Source organism: Schistocerca serialis, chromosome 8 (genome assembly GCF_023864345.2).
Source record: "Schistocerca serialis cubense isolate TAMUIC-IGC-003099 chromosome 8, iqSchSeri2.2, whole genome shotgun sequence".
Classification (NCBI taxonomy): domain Eukaryota; kingdom Metazoa; phylum Arthropoda; class Insecta; order Orthoptera; family Acrididae; genus Schistocerca; species Schistocerca serialis.
In genome coordinates this window covers 469525645-469543129 of record NC_064645.1, presented here as the reverse complement: position 1 = coordinate 469543129, position 17485 = coordinate 469525645, and the positions used below count along the sequence as shown (strand labels likewise).

The window sequence follows — 17485 nt, the reverse complement described above, 5'->3', positions numbered from 1 at the left end:
GATAATGATCCGAAACATAGCAGCCGTCTCTATACAGCTTGGAAACAAGACCATGGGGTGTCCACGATGGATTGGCCTGCAGTGTCTCCGGATGCAAGTCCGGTCACAGATTTTTGGTCGTATATTAAGGTGAAGCTTAAAGGAAAGCCAATAAATACTTTGAAGCAGCTGATATATAAAATGAAGATGATATGGAGATCGTTACTGAGAGAGCATACAGTAAATCTCGTGAAAAGCATGCCAAAAACGTGCCAAGTTATAATCGATAATGGCGATGACTGGATAAACTACTAGATAACTGTGCAATTAGTAATAACGTGTATTTTCATGCAAACATATATTTATAATAGTGTCTTTTACTTCATACATATAACAGCGTACAGCCGGCTGTGGTGGCCGAGCGGTTCGAGGCGCTACAGTGTGGAACCGCGCGACCACTACGGTCGCAGGTCCGAATCCTGCCTAGGGCATGGATGTGTGTGATGTCCTTAGATAAGTTAGGTTTAAGTAGTTCTAAGTTCTAGGGGACTGATGACCACAGAAGTTAAGTCCCATAGTGCTAAGAGCCATTTTTTGAACAGCGTACACTTTCTTGTGGTAATGAATGACCAGTTGTTACTAACAGATATTTATACTTATTGACTGACTGTAGGCCTGACTCGTCAGCCTTTTACGTTTTTATTTTCTCTACTTTTAGAGTCAGTCGTCGGTCTTTGCATCAGAGTGATATCATGTCGACATCTCAATAGATGTTGGTGCAATTTTTCACAGCATTAGGACATCACCGTTCAGCGAGTGAGGATTCAGCAACGTGCCAGCTCGTTGTGGAAGAACACTATGAGCAACGCCTTAAGACACGCACTGCTAGTGACGGCAGTACTCTAGGAACGGACGTCACTGGTGACGTAGTGCGCGGACACGTCACTCCTACCGTTTTGCCAAATGCGGCGCGCCGGGCCCTCGCCGCGAGAGCGCCTGCCTCACTAGCCTGCTAACGGAAGGATGGGCACCGCGTCACTGCTGCCAGTGGGGCGCGGATGAGTAATCAGCACTGAAATAATCGTACCTGCACTGCATATGACGACGGCCGACGCAGAATCGGCGTGGGGCAACGCTATTCGAGTCCAGTCAAGTCAACCGCTGAAGGAAACTTTAAGAAATCACCGTCGCCTTGACGTGGAGGTCATCGGATGCGAAGGAATACGAGGAGCTCAGCATCTCTAGGAATCCTGATATCCTAGTTCTCACGTGACAACGGCCTTGCCGCAGTGGTAACACCAGTTCCCGTCAGATCACCGAAGTTAAGCGCTGTCGGGCTAGGCTAGCACTTGGATGGGTGACCATCCGGTCGGCCGAGGGCTGTTGGCAAGCGGGGTGCACTCAGCCCTAGTGAGGCAAACTGAGAAGCTACTTGACTGAGAAGTAGCGGCTCCGGTCTCTTAAACTGACATACGACCGGAAGAGCGGTGCGCTGACCACATGCCCATCTACATCTACATCCATACGACGCAAGCCACTTGACGGTGTGTGGCCGAGGGTACCTTGAGTACCTCTATCGGTTCTCCCTTCCGTTCCAGTCTCGTATTGTTCGTGGAAAGAAAGATTGTCGCTATGCCTCTGCATGGGCTCTAATTTCTTTGATTTTATCCTCATGGTCACTTGGCGAGATATACGTAGGAGGAAGCAATATACTGCTTGACTCCTCGGTGAAGGTATGTTCTCGAAACTTCAACAAAAGCCCGTACCGAGCTACTGAGCGTCTCTCTTGCAGAGTCTTCCACTAGAGTTTATCTACCATCTACGTAACGCTTTCGCGGTTACTAAATGATCCTGTAACGGAGCGCGCTGCTGTCCGTTGGATCTTCTCTATCTCTTCTATCAACCCTATCTGACACGGATCCAACACCAGTGAGCAGTATTCAAGCAGTGGGCGAACAAGTGTACTGTAGCCTACTTCCTTTGTTTTCGGATTGGATTTCCGTAGGATTCTTCAAATGAATCTCAGTCTGGCATCTGCTTTACCGACGATTAAATTTATATGGTCGTTCCAATTTAAATCACTCCTAATGCCTACTCCCAGATAATTTATGGAATTAACTGCTTCCAATTGCTGGCATGCTATATTGTAGCTAAATGATCTTTCTTTCTATGTATTCGCAGCACATTACACTTGTCTACATTGAGATTCAATTGCCATTCCCTGCACAGTGCCATCAATTCGTTGCAAGTCCTCCTGCATTTCAGTACAATTTTCCTTTGCTACAACCTTTCGATATATTACAGCATCATCCGCAAAAAGCCTCAGTGAACTTCCGATGTTATCCACAAGGTCATTTACATATATTGTGAATAGCAACGGTCCAACGACACTCCCCTGCGGCACACCTGAAATAGTGACGCCTGTGGGCTGAGGATGACACGGCGACCGGTCGGTATCGTTGTGTGTTCATGGTCCGCTCTGGCGGAGTTTAGTTTAGTTTAGTTTTCACGCCAATGTAAAATCCAGTCACTGTATAACAGTATCCAATGGAATCAATAAATTTCGATCCTGTTTACAAAAACGATCCTACATGGTTACAATTACTGAATTATACAAAAAAAGTAGATTCGTTACAAACTACGGCGTTTACACACTTTATTCAACATATAAACGTCACTCGAAATAATCGGATTTACGTTATGACATGTTCGATACGCCTGCCGTCATTGGCGATGATGTGGCGCAGACGAATAGCGAAATTCTGCATGACCCACTGAAGTGTCGTCACATCGACGCTCTCAATGACCTCCTGAATGGCTGCTTTCAGATCAGAAATGGTTTTGGGGTTATTGCTGTACACCTTGCCTTTAACATAGCTTCACGAAAAGGAGTCGCCTGAGTTCAGATCTGGAGAATATGGCGGCCAATCGAGGCCCATGCCCGCGGCCTCTGGGTACCCCAGACCCAGAATGCGGTCTCCAAGGTGCTCCTCCAGTATATCAACCACTCTCCTGCTTCGCCTTGCATGAACCACATCTTGTCGAAACCAGGGTCACTTTGGATAATGAGAATGATATCATCCCCTAAAACCTTCACATACAGTTCGGTAGTCACCGTGCCATCAAGCACCACACAGTCACCTGTTGAGGGTGAAGAGACTTCTCTATCGCAATATGCGGATTCTCAGTCCCCCAAATGCGCCAGTTTTGCTTATTGATGAATCCATCCAAATGAAAGTTGGCTTCGTCGCTAAACCAAACTATACAGCGCATACTAACTCCCTCGTGACCAACCGTGCAGTTTGAACGTCCTAACACAAACCATTCAGCAGTTATGACCATTTTATTTCATACAGTTGAATAACTGTCACCATGTAAATACTGACGCCAGATTGGTAATAATGTTACATCAACCATCTGAAAGATGGGAAAACGTGTCTTTGTGTTATAATTAATGTAGAAAGTCTCATTTACTGTTAATAAAGGAGCCGAAAATACATAAATTACGAAAGCATCAAAGCACTCTCGCCAAATAAACTCACACTAGCCGTTATAATGCCCACAAATAAATGAAAAAGCAAGTAAGTTAATCCTTGACTTCAGGAGGCTACGGTATGACAAGTGTCCGTCGCCGACTAGCCGTCGCTTTCATACTTACTCTGAATAGATTTTCCTCCAATAACAAATAACCTGCTGTGCTGTTATTCGCCTATGTCGAAACTCCTACGGCGGACCCCACAGTCTGTAACAAAGAGATGCGTGAATTTCACTAACAACATTACAAAAACACACACACACTGTAAGCAGCCTGTTTATATGTGTGTATGTTGGCAGCGCTCTGCATTAATATCACTGGCAGCGCTGTGAGCCCTCTGTAAGTGACTCGTTGGCTGATTGGACTCGCAGTTAGAATTGTTAGTAGTGATGGCAGTTAGAAGTTAATAGTTAGCAGTGATGGGATGGAGATTAGAAGCAGTGGACATGGATTGTAAACTGAGGCTAATGGAACTATTGACGATTTTATAATTTTTCTAACTGTATGTCACATGATTAAGGTAAAATCTGCTAAATACATTGTTTTCACTGCAACAAAATCTTTCCTTTCCTAACCACATGTCTATTAGTAGTTAAGAGTTTACAATAGTTAGAATCTTTTTATTTAGATGGTTTTATACTTGCTGTATTTGCTGTAGTTCGTGTCATGAAGAGTCAAATGGGTCAAATGGCTCTGAGCACTATGGGACTTAACACCTGAGGTCATCAGTCCACTAGAACTTAGACCAACTTAAACCTAACCAACCTAAGGACATCACACACATCCATGCCCGAGGCAGCATTCGAAACTGCGACCGTAGCAGTCGCGCGGTTCCGGATTGAGGCGCCTAGAACCGCTCGACCACAGCGGCCGGCTATCATGAAGATTTTCTGTGAGGTAAGTGACTTATGTAATGTATGGGTTATTGTTAGGATTTCTTTTGATTCAGGGTCATTCTTTTGTGGTAATTAATAGTCAGATTGCGTTGCGTTTGTATATTGTGGGTCATAAATGACTAGAATAAGTTTGAGCTGTATTTGTCAGGGAAAATTCTGTAGGTCAGTGTTGAAACGATAAAGACGAGCAAATTGACAGTACGTTTAGTTACACTCAGCAGTTTTAGAAGGTTCAGTTGCATTAAGTAATTTAAGTAAAAACATAGAAGTTTCACCGTCTCAGTCATTTCAGTGTAAGTATAAAATTACATATATTAAGAAGTTTCAACACACACACACACACACACACACACACACACACATGTAACCTCACATCTCCCAAAAGACACAAGAAGAGACGTATAATGACAAAAAAGTGCAAAACAGCACAAATCGGAAATTACTCTAAGTAGGCTGTTTAGGTCTTTATGTTGGTAACGTCACGTGGCGGGCTGTATGAAAATCACTGGCTGTGCTGTGTGCAGTCTGTGGTTGGTTGACATTGTTGGAATATTCGCTATTGTAGTGTTGGACAGCTGGATGTGAACGGCGCGTAGTCGGCAGGACTGGTAGAAGAGATAGATAAAAATCCGACGAAGAGTGCTGCGTTTCGTCACGGGTTCGTTTAGTCGGCGCGAGAGCGTTACAGATATGCTCCACAAACTCCAGAGGCAGACGATACAAGAGAGGCGTTGTGTATGACGGAGAGATGTAATACTGAAATTTAGAGCGAGTACTTTCCGGAAAGAGTCAGACAACGTATTACTTTCTCGCAAATACATCTCACGAAATGGCCACGAATAGAAAATTATAGAAATTAGAACTAGTACAGAGGCCTACAATCATAGTTCCCACGCGCCATTCGCGAACTGAACAGAAAAGGAGAGGTAAGTTAGTGGTACCGTTTAAGTACCTTCCGCCACACACTGTTACGTGACTTGCGGAGTATGATTTGGATGTAGATGTGCGAGTGCTTATCAAGGTTAAAATTAAGTCGCACCAGAAGCTGTTACGGTCTTACAGACCATAACTGTCTTCTTCGTAAAAAAAGGATTGCCGAGAAACCACCATCTTTTCTCCACTCCAAGCCAGACACCCAAAACGTTCAACTTTAAACTCCGTATTTTAGCTCCAGAACAACTTTCGAACCTACTTCTGTATTCATCCTTTCAGTAAATCAGCCTTATAGTTAAGGACGACAGATTGGCCTTTGTCCCGGGAATTGATGTTGTCATTGGTTCTGGTCCGTTCTGCTACTTATTCGAGGAGTGGTCATAAAGTTTTAATTACCACTTCTAAACCAGGGGTGGTCATAAAGTTTTAATTACCACTGCTAAAACAGTAAAGTCATGATTTTTTTACAGGTATATATCTGCAGTCCTCGTACACAGTGATATCCCCAACCCACAGTACGGCAGCACTAGAGGATCCGAAACAAAATGTCGCATTGATAAAGTAAGTAAAGCTATCAATGTACAGGTTAGTTTACACACCGCAATGCTGTAACAAGGATGGTCCTATTAGACAGTTTACTGTCCGACCTTCCAACTGACTTCCTCAGTAAGCTATAGGGGGATCTACACTTTAACGTGGACGCCGAGTCACGGTGCAACTGAACATTTTCATCAACGGACATTCTCAGCGGCGAAAGAAGTGATACGTGGCAGAAAATACACTACTGGCCATTAAAACTGCTACACCAAGAAGAAATGCAGATGATAAATGGGTATTCATTGGACAAATATATTATACTGGAACTGACATGTGATTACATTTACACGCAATTTGGGTGCATAGATCCTGCGAAATCAGTAACCAGAACAACCACCTCTGGCCGTAATAACGGCCTTGATACGCCTGGGCATTGAGTCAAACAGTGCTTGGATGGCGTGTACAGGTACAGTTGCCCATGCAGCTTCAGCACGATACCACAGTTCATCAAGAGTAGTGACTGGTGTATTGTGACGAGCCAGTTGCTCGGCCACCATTGACCAGACGTTTCCAGTTGGTGAGAGATCTGGAGAATGTGCTGGCCACGGCAGCAGCCGAACATTTTCTGTGCCCAGAAAGGCCCGTACAGGACCTGCAACATGCGCTCGTGCATTATCCTGCTGAAATTTAGGGTTTCGCAGGGATCGAATGAAGGGTAGAGCCACGGGTCGTAACACATCTAAAATGTAACGTCCACTGTTCAAAGTGCCGCCAATGCGAACAAAAGGTGACCGAGACGTGTAACCAATGGCACCCCATACCATCACGCTGGGTGATACGCCAGTATGGCGATGACGAATACACGCTTCCAATGTGCGTTCACCGCGATGTCGCCAAACACGGATGCGACCGTCATGATTCTGTAAACAGAACCCGGATTCATCCGAAAAAATGACGTTTTGCCATACGTGCACCCAGGTTCGTCCCTGAGTACACCATCGCAGGCGCTCCTGTCTGTTATGCAGTATCAAGGGTAACCGCAGCCATGGTCTCCGAGCTGATAGTCCATGCTGCTGGAAACGTCGTCGAACTGTTCGTGCAGATGGTTGTTGTCTTGCAAACGTCACCGTCTGTTGACTCAGGGATCGAGACGTGGCTGCACGATGTGATGGTACGCAAATCTCCTCCTTACACGAGGCATCACATCAACGTTTACCAGGCAACGCCGGTCAACTGCTGTTTGTGTATGAGAAATCGGTTGGAAACTTTCCTCATGTCAGCACGTTGTAGGTGTCGCCACCGGCACCAACCTTGTGTGAATGCTCTGAAAAGCTAATCATTTGCATATCACAGCATCTTCTTCCTGTCGGTTAAATTTCGCGTCTGTAGAACGTCATCTTCGTGCTGCAGCAATTTTAATGTCCAGTAGTGTAATTCTAGGACTGACCAGTGATCAAACTTTACCAGTGGCCTTCCGAATTTAGTCTTTTACATTGCCACTGGCCACCGAGCCTCACCCTGCGGCAATTCAGTTTCTTAATTTGAAACGAAACAACACTGCAACAATCCATGCTGAGTTGGCAGAAGTGTACGTCAAGAATGCACCGTCATTATGACATAGTGGTTACGTGGCGCGAACATTTCCAGTGTGGTCAAAGTCTGAATGACGAAGAGCGAGTCACAGACCATCTATTTGTGGCGAACCGGGAATCGTAAGAAAAGTGGTTGAGAAAAGTAGGTTGCATAGTGTTCGAAGAGCGGCGTATCACATTAGAGGCGACAGAGGAAAAAGTGAAAATCACACATGGACCAGTTTCTAACATCTTTCACTACTTGATGAACATCAGAAAAGTCGACCAGGTATACTTCCAATGATGACACTTGGCGCAGATTAGACAAATTCTGCAAAAGCATTCAGTATCCACCGGAAAGCTTCCTAAAAGTCAGCTACACTTCGTATCAGTGAGATCTACTCTCTCCGAAAGAGGTACCAAAAGCACGTGCCTCTATTTAAAAAGACTCGAGGGCCTTCGTGCCAAGCATTACTAACTCTCACTATAGTCGATATAATCGTCTTGAGATATTCGGCAACTGTATAGATATATAAGATAACTATCATTTATTGTTGCATCTCAGTTGCACATTTTTAATTAGATTACATGTTTCGATCACTCTAGATCATCTTCAGATACAAACCGAAGTAGAACTATTTATTTACCATTTAATATTTTACAATAATCAGAAAAGAATAGAATTTTACATTAATGTAGAATTGACATAATTTGCACTTTTGTAATCTACTATTTTATCCTTCTTTTACAGTTTTACTCATCCATTCTGGTATCTTAACAGAAGGATTTCTTACATTATTGACTTTTTGCAGTTTCAATATAAGACCCTGTGTTGTTAAACTCATAACATCACTGCCACTATCCATCCCTCCCCCTCCCCTCCATTCCCTTCTTTGTCCACTCTCAATTATCCCTCGCTCCATTTTATAATTTCACTGTTTTATGCCGTTTACGTTTTACATACCAATTATTCTACACTTTTTACAAGTTTTACGTAATTATACGTTTCATAATTTTAGCAATACCTCTCCTGTTAAACTCATCACATCGCCACCACCCCTTCCCTGCTTGCTTTCTCCTCCCCCAATAAGCCGCAATCCAGTTTCCCTTCCCTCCCTTCTTACCTCCAACATATACCTACTTAAAATACCGTCCGCAGTTGCAAAACACAGTACTCTGATTTGTGGTTCTGAGTAGACAAGACGGGTGGCTGACGCAACTACTTGGGTAAATTCTACATTTATCTAGAATTTTTTCTTTTGTACTTATTGTAAAATGTTAGATGGTACATATAGAATTTTACTTTCTTTTGATCTGAAGATGATGCAGAGTGATCGAAGCATGTAGTCTAATAAAAAAATGTGCAACTGAGACGCAACAATAAAAGAGAATTATCTTGAAGTACTAAGTCTATGGCAGAGTGTTTATTGGTGCAGCAGCATTCAATCGCACCACCTTACTAAATGTAAAATGCCTCTCCAGATAGAAATATAAATGGAATAGTTGTCACAGTAAGCCTCTTCCCTAATACTAAGTGTAACGGCCTATCACAGACTGCCACTTAGACCAGTGAGCCACGAAGCGTTGACAGCGCTTGCCTTTCTTGCGCTGTGTATGTGGTCATCCGCTGCCAGCTGACCACACGGGTCGCTGACTCTACCAACTGGGCCCTCGCGGCCGCACCCGGAATTCGCTGACACAGATGAAATTGCGCCGCCTGTGTCTGGTGAATACGGCCGTCAGCGAGCCGAAAGGGAGCAGACTTTGGTACTCAGGCGTTGCGGTGGCTACGGTCTCTACCACCCTTTACATAAGCAAAGACAAAACTCTCAGCATACGGTACTTCAATTTATCAACACTAGCTCTGTTCTGTTACACCTGAAAGCTCAATTTTTTTCAATGTGTTGACCACAGAAATCATTTTATGCTGTTAATAGAAAGAATGTGTGAAGTATTAGTAAAAACAGGGGATATGTGCAAAATGTAAAAAAAAAGTGTTGTGATTTTATATAACGATAAAAAGTCTTTGGTGTAGACGATAGTTTTATGTATTCGTTCAAAATAAACAGCTGGGCGAGACATAAGTACCATTTGGTTCACTTTTTTAATATTTATGAACATTATGTGATGTGGAATTGACAATTGCTTGACATTTGAGGGTGCCATAACAACCTAGCGCTTCGTTTAATCAAGTTGTGCCAATTTTTTTGTCCTCATTTGATTCAGTACCTCCTCATTAGTTACCTGTTTAATCTTCAGTTTCTTCCGTAACACCACATTTCAAAATATTCTATTCTGTTCTTGTCGTACTGTCTATCGCCCACATTTCACTTTCATAGAAGATTAGACTGCAATGATTTTCAGAGAAAGCTCCCTAACACTTAAATTTAATTTTACTTCTCTTTCTTAGGAGCGTTTTTTTTTTTTTTGCCATTGTCAGTCTACATTTTACATCCTCTCTTCTACGGTAGTTGTCAGTTATTTTTCTGCCTAAATAGAAAAACTCGTCAGTTACTTTTCGTCTTTCATTTCCTAATCTAATTACTTCAGCATAGCCTGATTCAGTTCTACCACAGTCATTTACTACTGTAGAGGAAGTTTCTCCCGGTGACATTCTTCTATAAAATATCCCCGCATTTTTTATCGAGTCAAAGCGAAGTAGAAACTTGAGCTCTCGCCTTCGCCTTCGTCAGTCAGTTGCTTCTGATGGATATGTTGGAAGTGGTCTTCGAAAACTCGAATTTTTACTCAGATCTGAAACGACAAGAAATCCGAGAATGTTCCATCTCTCTTGTTTTACTTTTGTTGATACTGACCTTGTAATCTCGTTTCAAGACACTATCCATTCAATTCAGCTGATTTTCCAAGTCCTTTTCCGTCTCTACCTTTCACCGCACTAAAAATAAATACAGAAGCAATTCTAAATGGTGCTGTGACTCTAGCTTTACACAGATCATACCGTAGGCTGTGGGCGGCATAGTTAATGAATAGAGTTAATTTATTTCAGAACTTGCAACGGATTATATATGCCTATTATTATTATTATCGTACTGATTTATAATACTGCAGGTGACATGCTGTGGAACAGAAAGATATATTTACTTAATTAGTTGAATATGAGAAATGATGATGTATTTCAGTGCCCTCAATAAATCTTTTAAAGATGTATGAGATCAGTACTATTACGGAAACTAGCAATTACGTCTTTATATAAATAGAATACGCTGGTTGTGCGTTAAGAAAAGACGCAAGGAAGGGAGAGAAACGTGGTGCATGAACATGATGCGGAAATTAGTTTATGATTGTCGAAACGTGTGGAATTCTGTCTACTTGGAAAAGTTAAATCGCAGTTAAAATTTACAACAAATGATCTTCGCATACTGACATTTGTTTTGCCATGAACATTCCGTTCTGTTTGAGCAAGACAAATGCTTGCAAGTACTTTTAAGGCTGATTTAAATTGTGCAAAGCCACGTTTTGGATGGTAATCATTACTGCTGAAGGCCTTTGAAATGACAGAAAACATTGTAACTGTGAAGAGGTATGGAGTCGAATGGACTGAACACGAATAATCGCCTAAGTCTGAAGCTGTACTAATTAATTTCTTACCCTTCCATTTTTTCTGCTTTGTCACATTGTTACAAAATATCAAATGCAAATCTCCAATCGTTCACAAGTTTTGAACTAGGCAAGGCAGACAAAGAGAACGAAGTTTGTTTTAGACTATGTTATCGAATTTAAATTACATTTTCGTGAAACTTCCTGGGAGATTAAAACAGTGTGCCGAGCCGAGACTCGAACTCGGGACCTTTGCCTTTCGCGGGCAGGTTTCATATCAGCTCACACTCCGCTGCAGAGAAAAAATCTCATTCTGGATACATTTTCATGCTTGATACAGTCCTCGTACCGTATTTTAATTTGTCGGAAATGTTGACGCTTCTGTTTATGTTCTTATGAAAGAAATATCTGTGGATGAGTTTAATCGATTGTCACTGGCGGATACCAAACAGCTTACGGCTGGCGTTGACCAAACACGGGACGACTCTCGTGACGACTGCAAACGTCGACTGTACGCAGCAGCGTGGTCCGGAAGCCTAGTCGTAGCTCGCTGGCCGTGGCCAGGTGTGGGGACCAGCTAATCGCGCAGTAATCGCGAGGAGGCGGGTCTGGCGAGGGAATCTTGCGCAATGGACTCTCCAGGCAGTCCGACTGAGGAATTCTGGTCGACCTTCGCGGAGCATATAACAGAGGAGGCTGCGTTGTTGTTAGGAGACGGTACAACATCTTGCTCTTATATTGTCTTGGCCCACCACGAACTTCTCCATTGAGTTACCAAATTGTTCAAATGTCTCTGAGCATTATGGGACTTGAGGTCATCAGTCCCCTAGAACTTAGAACTACTTAAACCTATCTAACCTAAGGACATCACACACATCCATGCCCGAGGCAGGATTCGAATCTGAGACCGTAGTAGTCGCGCTGTTCCAGACTGAAGTGCCTAGAACCGCTCGACCACTCCGGCCTGCCATTGAGTTACCACTCTCCATAAGAAGTAAATGTAAAATATTCATTCGATCATGTTCACGATCATCTTTGCCGTAAATGGCAAAACATACGAAGTGGCTCGAGTGGTAAAAGTCAAGAGATATTTTGGGATTCGATAATAGGGGTGCGACGACACCTATGGTATAGGAACTTCTCGGCTAAATTAAAACTCTATGGCGGAACTCGAACACGGAACGTGGCCATTAGAGGGCTAAACTCTTCCCGTAGAGTTACCGTAGATAGATCAGTGGGTGAGAACGTCGCCCGTGGAGGGTACGGTGCCGGGGATGATGCCCTGTCGCGGACACAATTTCTGTCTGCCAGGAAGTTTCTAAACAGAGACCACACCACTGCAAAGTGAAAGATTCGCCGTGAAAACCTCCAGTACCACTGCCGCACGCCTCATCGTCGGGTAAAATCCGTGTGAGTATTGTTATGTCGGCTGAAAAAGTGAAGATATTACGGAAATCTCGACGCAAAAAGTGTGAGTCTCGCTGGTGTTCAAAAGAAAGAGTGAAGAGTTAAAAGAAGTGCTGCTGAGTTAAATTGAACGCACTGTCTCTTTGCTGTTTTATCATTTCAACACTGACCCACATTATTCTAGCACAACGCAGTCTGACTGCTCAAACAATGATAACCAGAATTCAAATAATTAATGCAAAAGAATGGCCCTGAATTAGAAGAAATCCTAACAATAACCCGTACATAAGTCACTTACCTCACAGAAAATCTTCATGACACGAGCTACAACGATACAAACGCCATTACGGCCAGCTAAATAAGAGATTCTAGCTACTGAGGGCTCTATTTAACTACTAATAGGCATGTGGTTAGCAAAGGAAAGGTTTCATTGCACAGCAAACAATGTATTTAGCAGATTTTACGTTAATCAAGTGACAACCAGTTCAAAAAAATTATATAATCAAAAATGGTTCAAATGGCTCTAGGCACTATGAGGTCATCAGTCCTCTAGACTTATAACTACTTAAACCTAACTAACCCAAGGACAGCACACACACACCCATGCCCGATGCAGGATTCGAACCTGCGACGGTAGCGGACGCGCGGTTCCAGACTGAAGCGCCTAGAACTGCTCGGCCACAACCGCCTGCTATATAATCATCAGCAATAAATCTCCATGATGGATACACATTCAGGCCGTCCGCTTGCGCTAAAATTGCAACGCTCCAACACTGCAAATTATTAACATCTAACCTCCATCATTGCTGACTACTCATTCCCAACTTCCACCACTGCTGGCTGTTCACCTCCAAATGAGAGTCTGACCAGCCACAGAGTCTCTAACAGAGTGCACACAGCGCTGTCAGAGTTATTAATGCAGAGCGCTACATAGCGCTGCCAACATACAAACACATAAACAGCCTACTTACAAAGTGTCCGGAAACGCACCGTTGCTACGATAGATGGTGCTGACGAATGACAGTCCTCTGACCATGTGCCGTGCATTCCTTGTGTGTTGCATGGCTGTGTGACACGCAGCGTACTGTAAGCAGCAGAATGGTCCATTATTCATATCGGGAACAACCCAGATGGTGTTTGTGTACCGCCAAGCATATGGAAACCGTCGGGAGGCAGCACGGTTGTGCCGAAACAAGTACCCTCACAGACAGCAACCACATCAGACACCGAAACCTCCTGGCACATTAAAACTGTGTGCACAGCCTGGGAGATGTCTCCAGGCTGAAATTTTGACTCTGCAGCGGTGTGTGCGCTGATGTGAATCACATCAGCACACACTCCACTAAAGAGTGAAAATTTCAGTCTGACCACATCAGACGCCACTTCAAGCCCTTTTTAGGCGCTTGTGTGATCATGGGTCTTTTCAGACAGAGGAACGTGCAGGGAGGCGGTGGACTGTGCGTACATCAGATTTGGAGGACCGGCTTCTACAGGACATTGAGACGAATCCTAGTACAAGCTTCAGGCATGTGACCCGTCAACACAGGGTAAGCCAAAGTGCAATTATGTATATCCTGCATGACAACCGCTGTTATCCCTATCCTATGGACGCCACTTTGAACATCTGTTGTGACGTGTATGCTATGCTGCTCTGTACTGTATGCAAGACCATTTGTTTTGTTGCCATTGCACCTACACCGCGCATTTCCGGACTCATGTTCAAATGATCTTTTTTCCTCCATTTCCAGTCAGGAATCCGCCCCTGCAGTTTGTCAAAAATGTTCAAATGTGTGTGAAATCTTATGGGACTTAACTGCTAAGGTCATCAGTCCCTAAGCTTACACACTACTTAACCGAAATTATCCTAAGGACAAACACACACACACCCATGCCCAAGGGAAGACTCGAACCTCCGCTGGGACCAGCCGCACAGCACATGACTACGGCGCCCGAGACCGCTCGGCTAATCCCGCGCGGCGCAGTTTGTCGGTTTTATTAACGTTCACCATATATACATACAGGGTTATTACAAATGATTGAAGCGATTTCACAGCTCTACAATAACTTTATTATTTGAGATATTTTCACAATGCTTTGCACACACATACAAAAACTCAAAAAGTTTTTTTAGGCATTCACAAATATTCGATATGTGCCCCTTTAGTGATTCGGCAGACATCAAGCCGATAACCAAGTTCCTCCCACACTCGACGCAGCATGTCCCCATCAATGAGTTCGAAAGCATCGTTGATGCGCGCTCGCAGTTCTGGCACGTTTCTTGGTAGAGGAGGTTTAAACACTGAATCTTTCACATAACCCCACAGAAAGAAATCGCATGGGGTTAAGTCGGGAGAGCGTGGAGGCCATGATATGAATTGCTGATCATGATCTCCACCGCGCCGAAAATTCAAAGCGTTTGACTTTGTCATCGGGTGTCAGGGCTTGTAGCAATTGTAAACGGTAAAAGGCTTCTGCTTTAGCCTTTTCCGTAAGATTTTCCAAACCGTCGGCTGTGGTACGTTTAGCTCCCTGCTTGCTTTATTCGTCGACTTCCGCGGGCTACGCGTGAAACTTGCCCGCACGCGTTCAACCGTTTCTTCGCTCACTGCAGGCCGACCCGTTGATTTCCCCTTACAGAGGCATCCAGAAGCTTTAAACTGCGCATACCATCGCCGAATGGAGTCAGCAGTTGGTGGATCTTTGTTGAACTTCGTCTTGAAGTGTCGTTGCACTGTTATGACTGACTGATGTGAGTGCATTTCAAGCACGACATACGCTTTCTCGGCTCCAGTAGCCATTTTGTCTCACTGCGCTCTCGAGTGCTCTGGCGGCAGAAACCTGAAGTGCGGCTTCAGCCGAACAAAACTTTATGAGTTTTTCTACGTATCTGTAGTGTGTCGTGACCATATGTCAATGAATGGAGCTACAGTGAATTTATGAAATCGCTTCAATCATTTGTAATAGCCATATATATATATATATATATATATATATATATATATATATATATATATATATATATATATATATGTGTGTGTGTGTGTGTGTGTGTGTGTGTGAAAGAGAGAGAGAGAGAGAGAGAATCACGACCTCGTGATCATACGCTCTTATATACATCAGGTGTTTAATACTCAACCCAGTTCCATCCAAAACCAGGCAATATTCTTTCATATTAACAAAAAGTATAATAAGAGTATGTAGCACAATATAGCGACCAATGCAATAGTACTGCTCATAATACTTTTATTAAAACGTTAGTTCTTCGTTAAATATAGTTTATTAATCCGGAAACTTTATTAGTTTCTTTGTCTTATTTTTCTAGGATGTTCGCAGAACTATCTACGGCGGAAATAATCCATAGCCTGCTGAATCACTGGGAAAATGTAATTTCCCACGAGGTAACGCAAACCATAAGCTGTGAGTAGCCTTTCTTTTCGTTGGAAGAGAGATAAAGAGAGCTCTCTATTACGTCTCCATGCTCGTCGTCACATATGTGGTGTCTATGAAACCTGCACACTCGGTTCGCTAGACAAACAATTCAAACAATCATTTTAATGAGTTTTATTACAAAATGAAAAGAGACAGTACTTAGCTTTGCAATTACACAGATGTGTCACATGCAAAGGGCGACATACAAAATAAGTAATCTTCTTCAGCATATACAGTTCCAAGTCTGTGTCACATAGACAATACAAGTGAAGTAACTAGAGTTGACACTTCCATATAAGTGCGTTATCTTGAAGCTGCTGTTCAACTGGGGCGTCCCCAGTCGGTCGCGGCGCTTATGTCCTCTTCACACAGTAGCCGCTGCTGGCACGTTGTCGTCCTGGAGAGAGGTCGGTCAGTGTGCGATTGGCTGACGTCTTCTCACAGCCATCTCTTTTCTCTATCGTTCCCGGCTGGCGTGTCGGCGCTTGACTTGACGCCGTGACACACTCAGCAGATAAGGACCTATGGACAGATTACTACCATTACCCAATTTCAGTGAGTCAGTTATAAACACCTTTATCGCTGAGAAATATGGCAGTGCCTCTTGAATAAGGAGCATCGGCGCTGCTGTACGATGCCCGAAGAACACCTGTATTTGGTGATATCTTAGAGAAATGCAGTCTTTCGAAAAACACCACAGTGCTACGGCATCAGAGGTAGCAGTGTCAATTTTTCCACTCAGTCAAGAGATACATACCCACAATCCGTAACAAATTAATTCTGCTTTCGTGTGCTAAACGAGCACACGACAAGAACCGAATTAATGGAATAACACGCTACGGCTTCACCATTTCTTAGAGCTGTGCAATGTTTTCTCACTATGTTGTGAGACTAGTATACCCGACAGAGGGTTTTTCCTTCCATCACCCTCGGTGATCGATATCACTGTTGTCTCAAATTGTCGTGTGATTTTGGTGAGCGAGGGAGGACGCGGGGGAGGGGCGGGGAGAGTCGCGAAATGTTTTAATCTATGAGTATAAACACTGATCAGTCAGTTTCCCCAGAATGTCTTCAAAATCCTAATCTATAACCGTCAGGACGAACACTGTCGATCTCCTATCGTCCAGTGTATCAGTTTCCTCTGGTAACCGTAAACACCGAATTAGAACTGTTGCAGGTCTACGAGTAAAGTGAATTCTCTACTGAACTTATTGTTATGTAATCAAATGTTGTAAGTACACCACTATAGTCGACGGGTATATATCAAATGCTCAGATTATAAATAACAATTATTACTGGTTTTTTGTCATAAACTTACTGTTGTTGAAGAGTACTTTTCACCAGACATTTTTACCTTTTGTTTACAAAGCATTTTCAGTTGTCAGTCTGGAAATATGATAGACGTAAAACGCGAACATTTTTGGTTGGATTTTATCGTTACGCTCATTGGTATCGAATGTAATAACAAGTTTACTGTTGCCAGCCACTGTTTTCTCCACGATGCGTTTCATAGGTTTAAATCTCCATAATCAGGTGCATGAATGTTGATTAATATGGCACTTACGTCTTTTGTGACGGCTATGGCGTAACCTGTGACAATGTCGAGAAGAAGACGATAAAAAACAAAACGTTACTCCAGT

General features: G+C 43.3%; 1 pseudogene; it reads left to right on the top strand.

The window, feature by feature from the left end:
- The first annotated feature begins 1250 nt into the window (after positions 1-1250).
- On the top strand, positions 1251-1368 carry LOC126417926 (5S ribosomal RNA; annotated as a pseudogene).
- The last annotated feature ends 16117 nt before the right edge of the window (positions 1369-17485 follow it).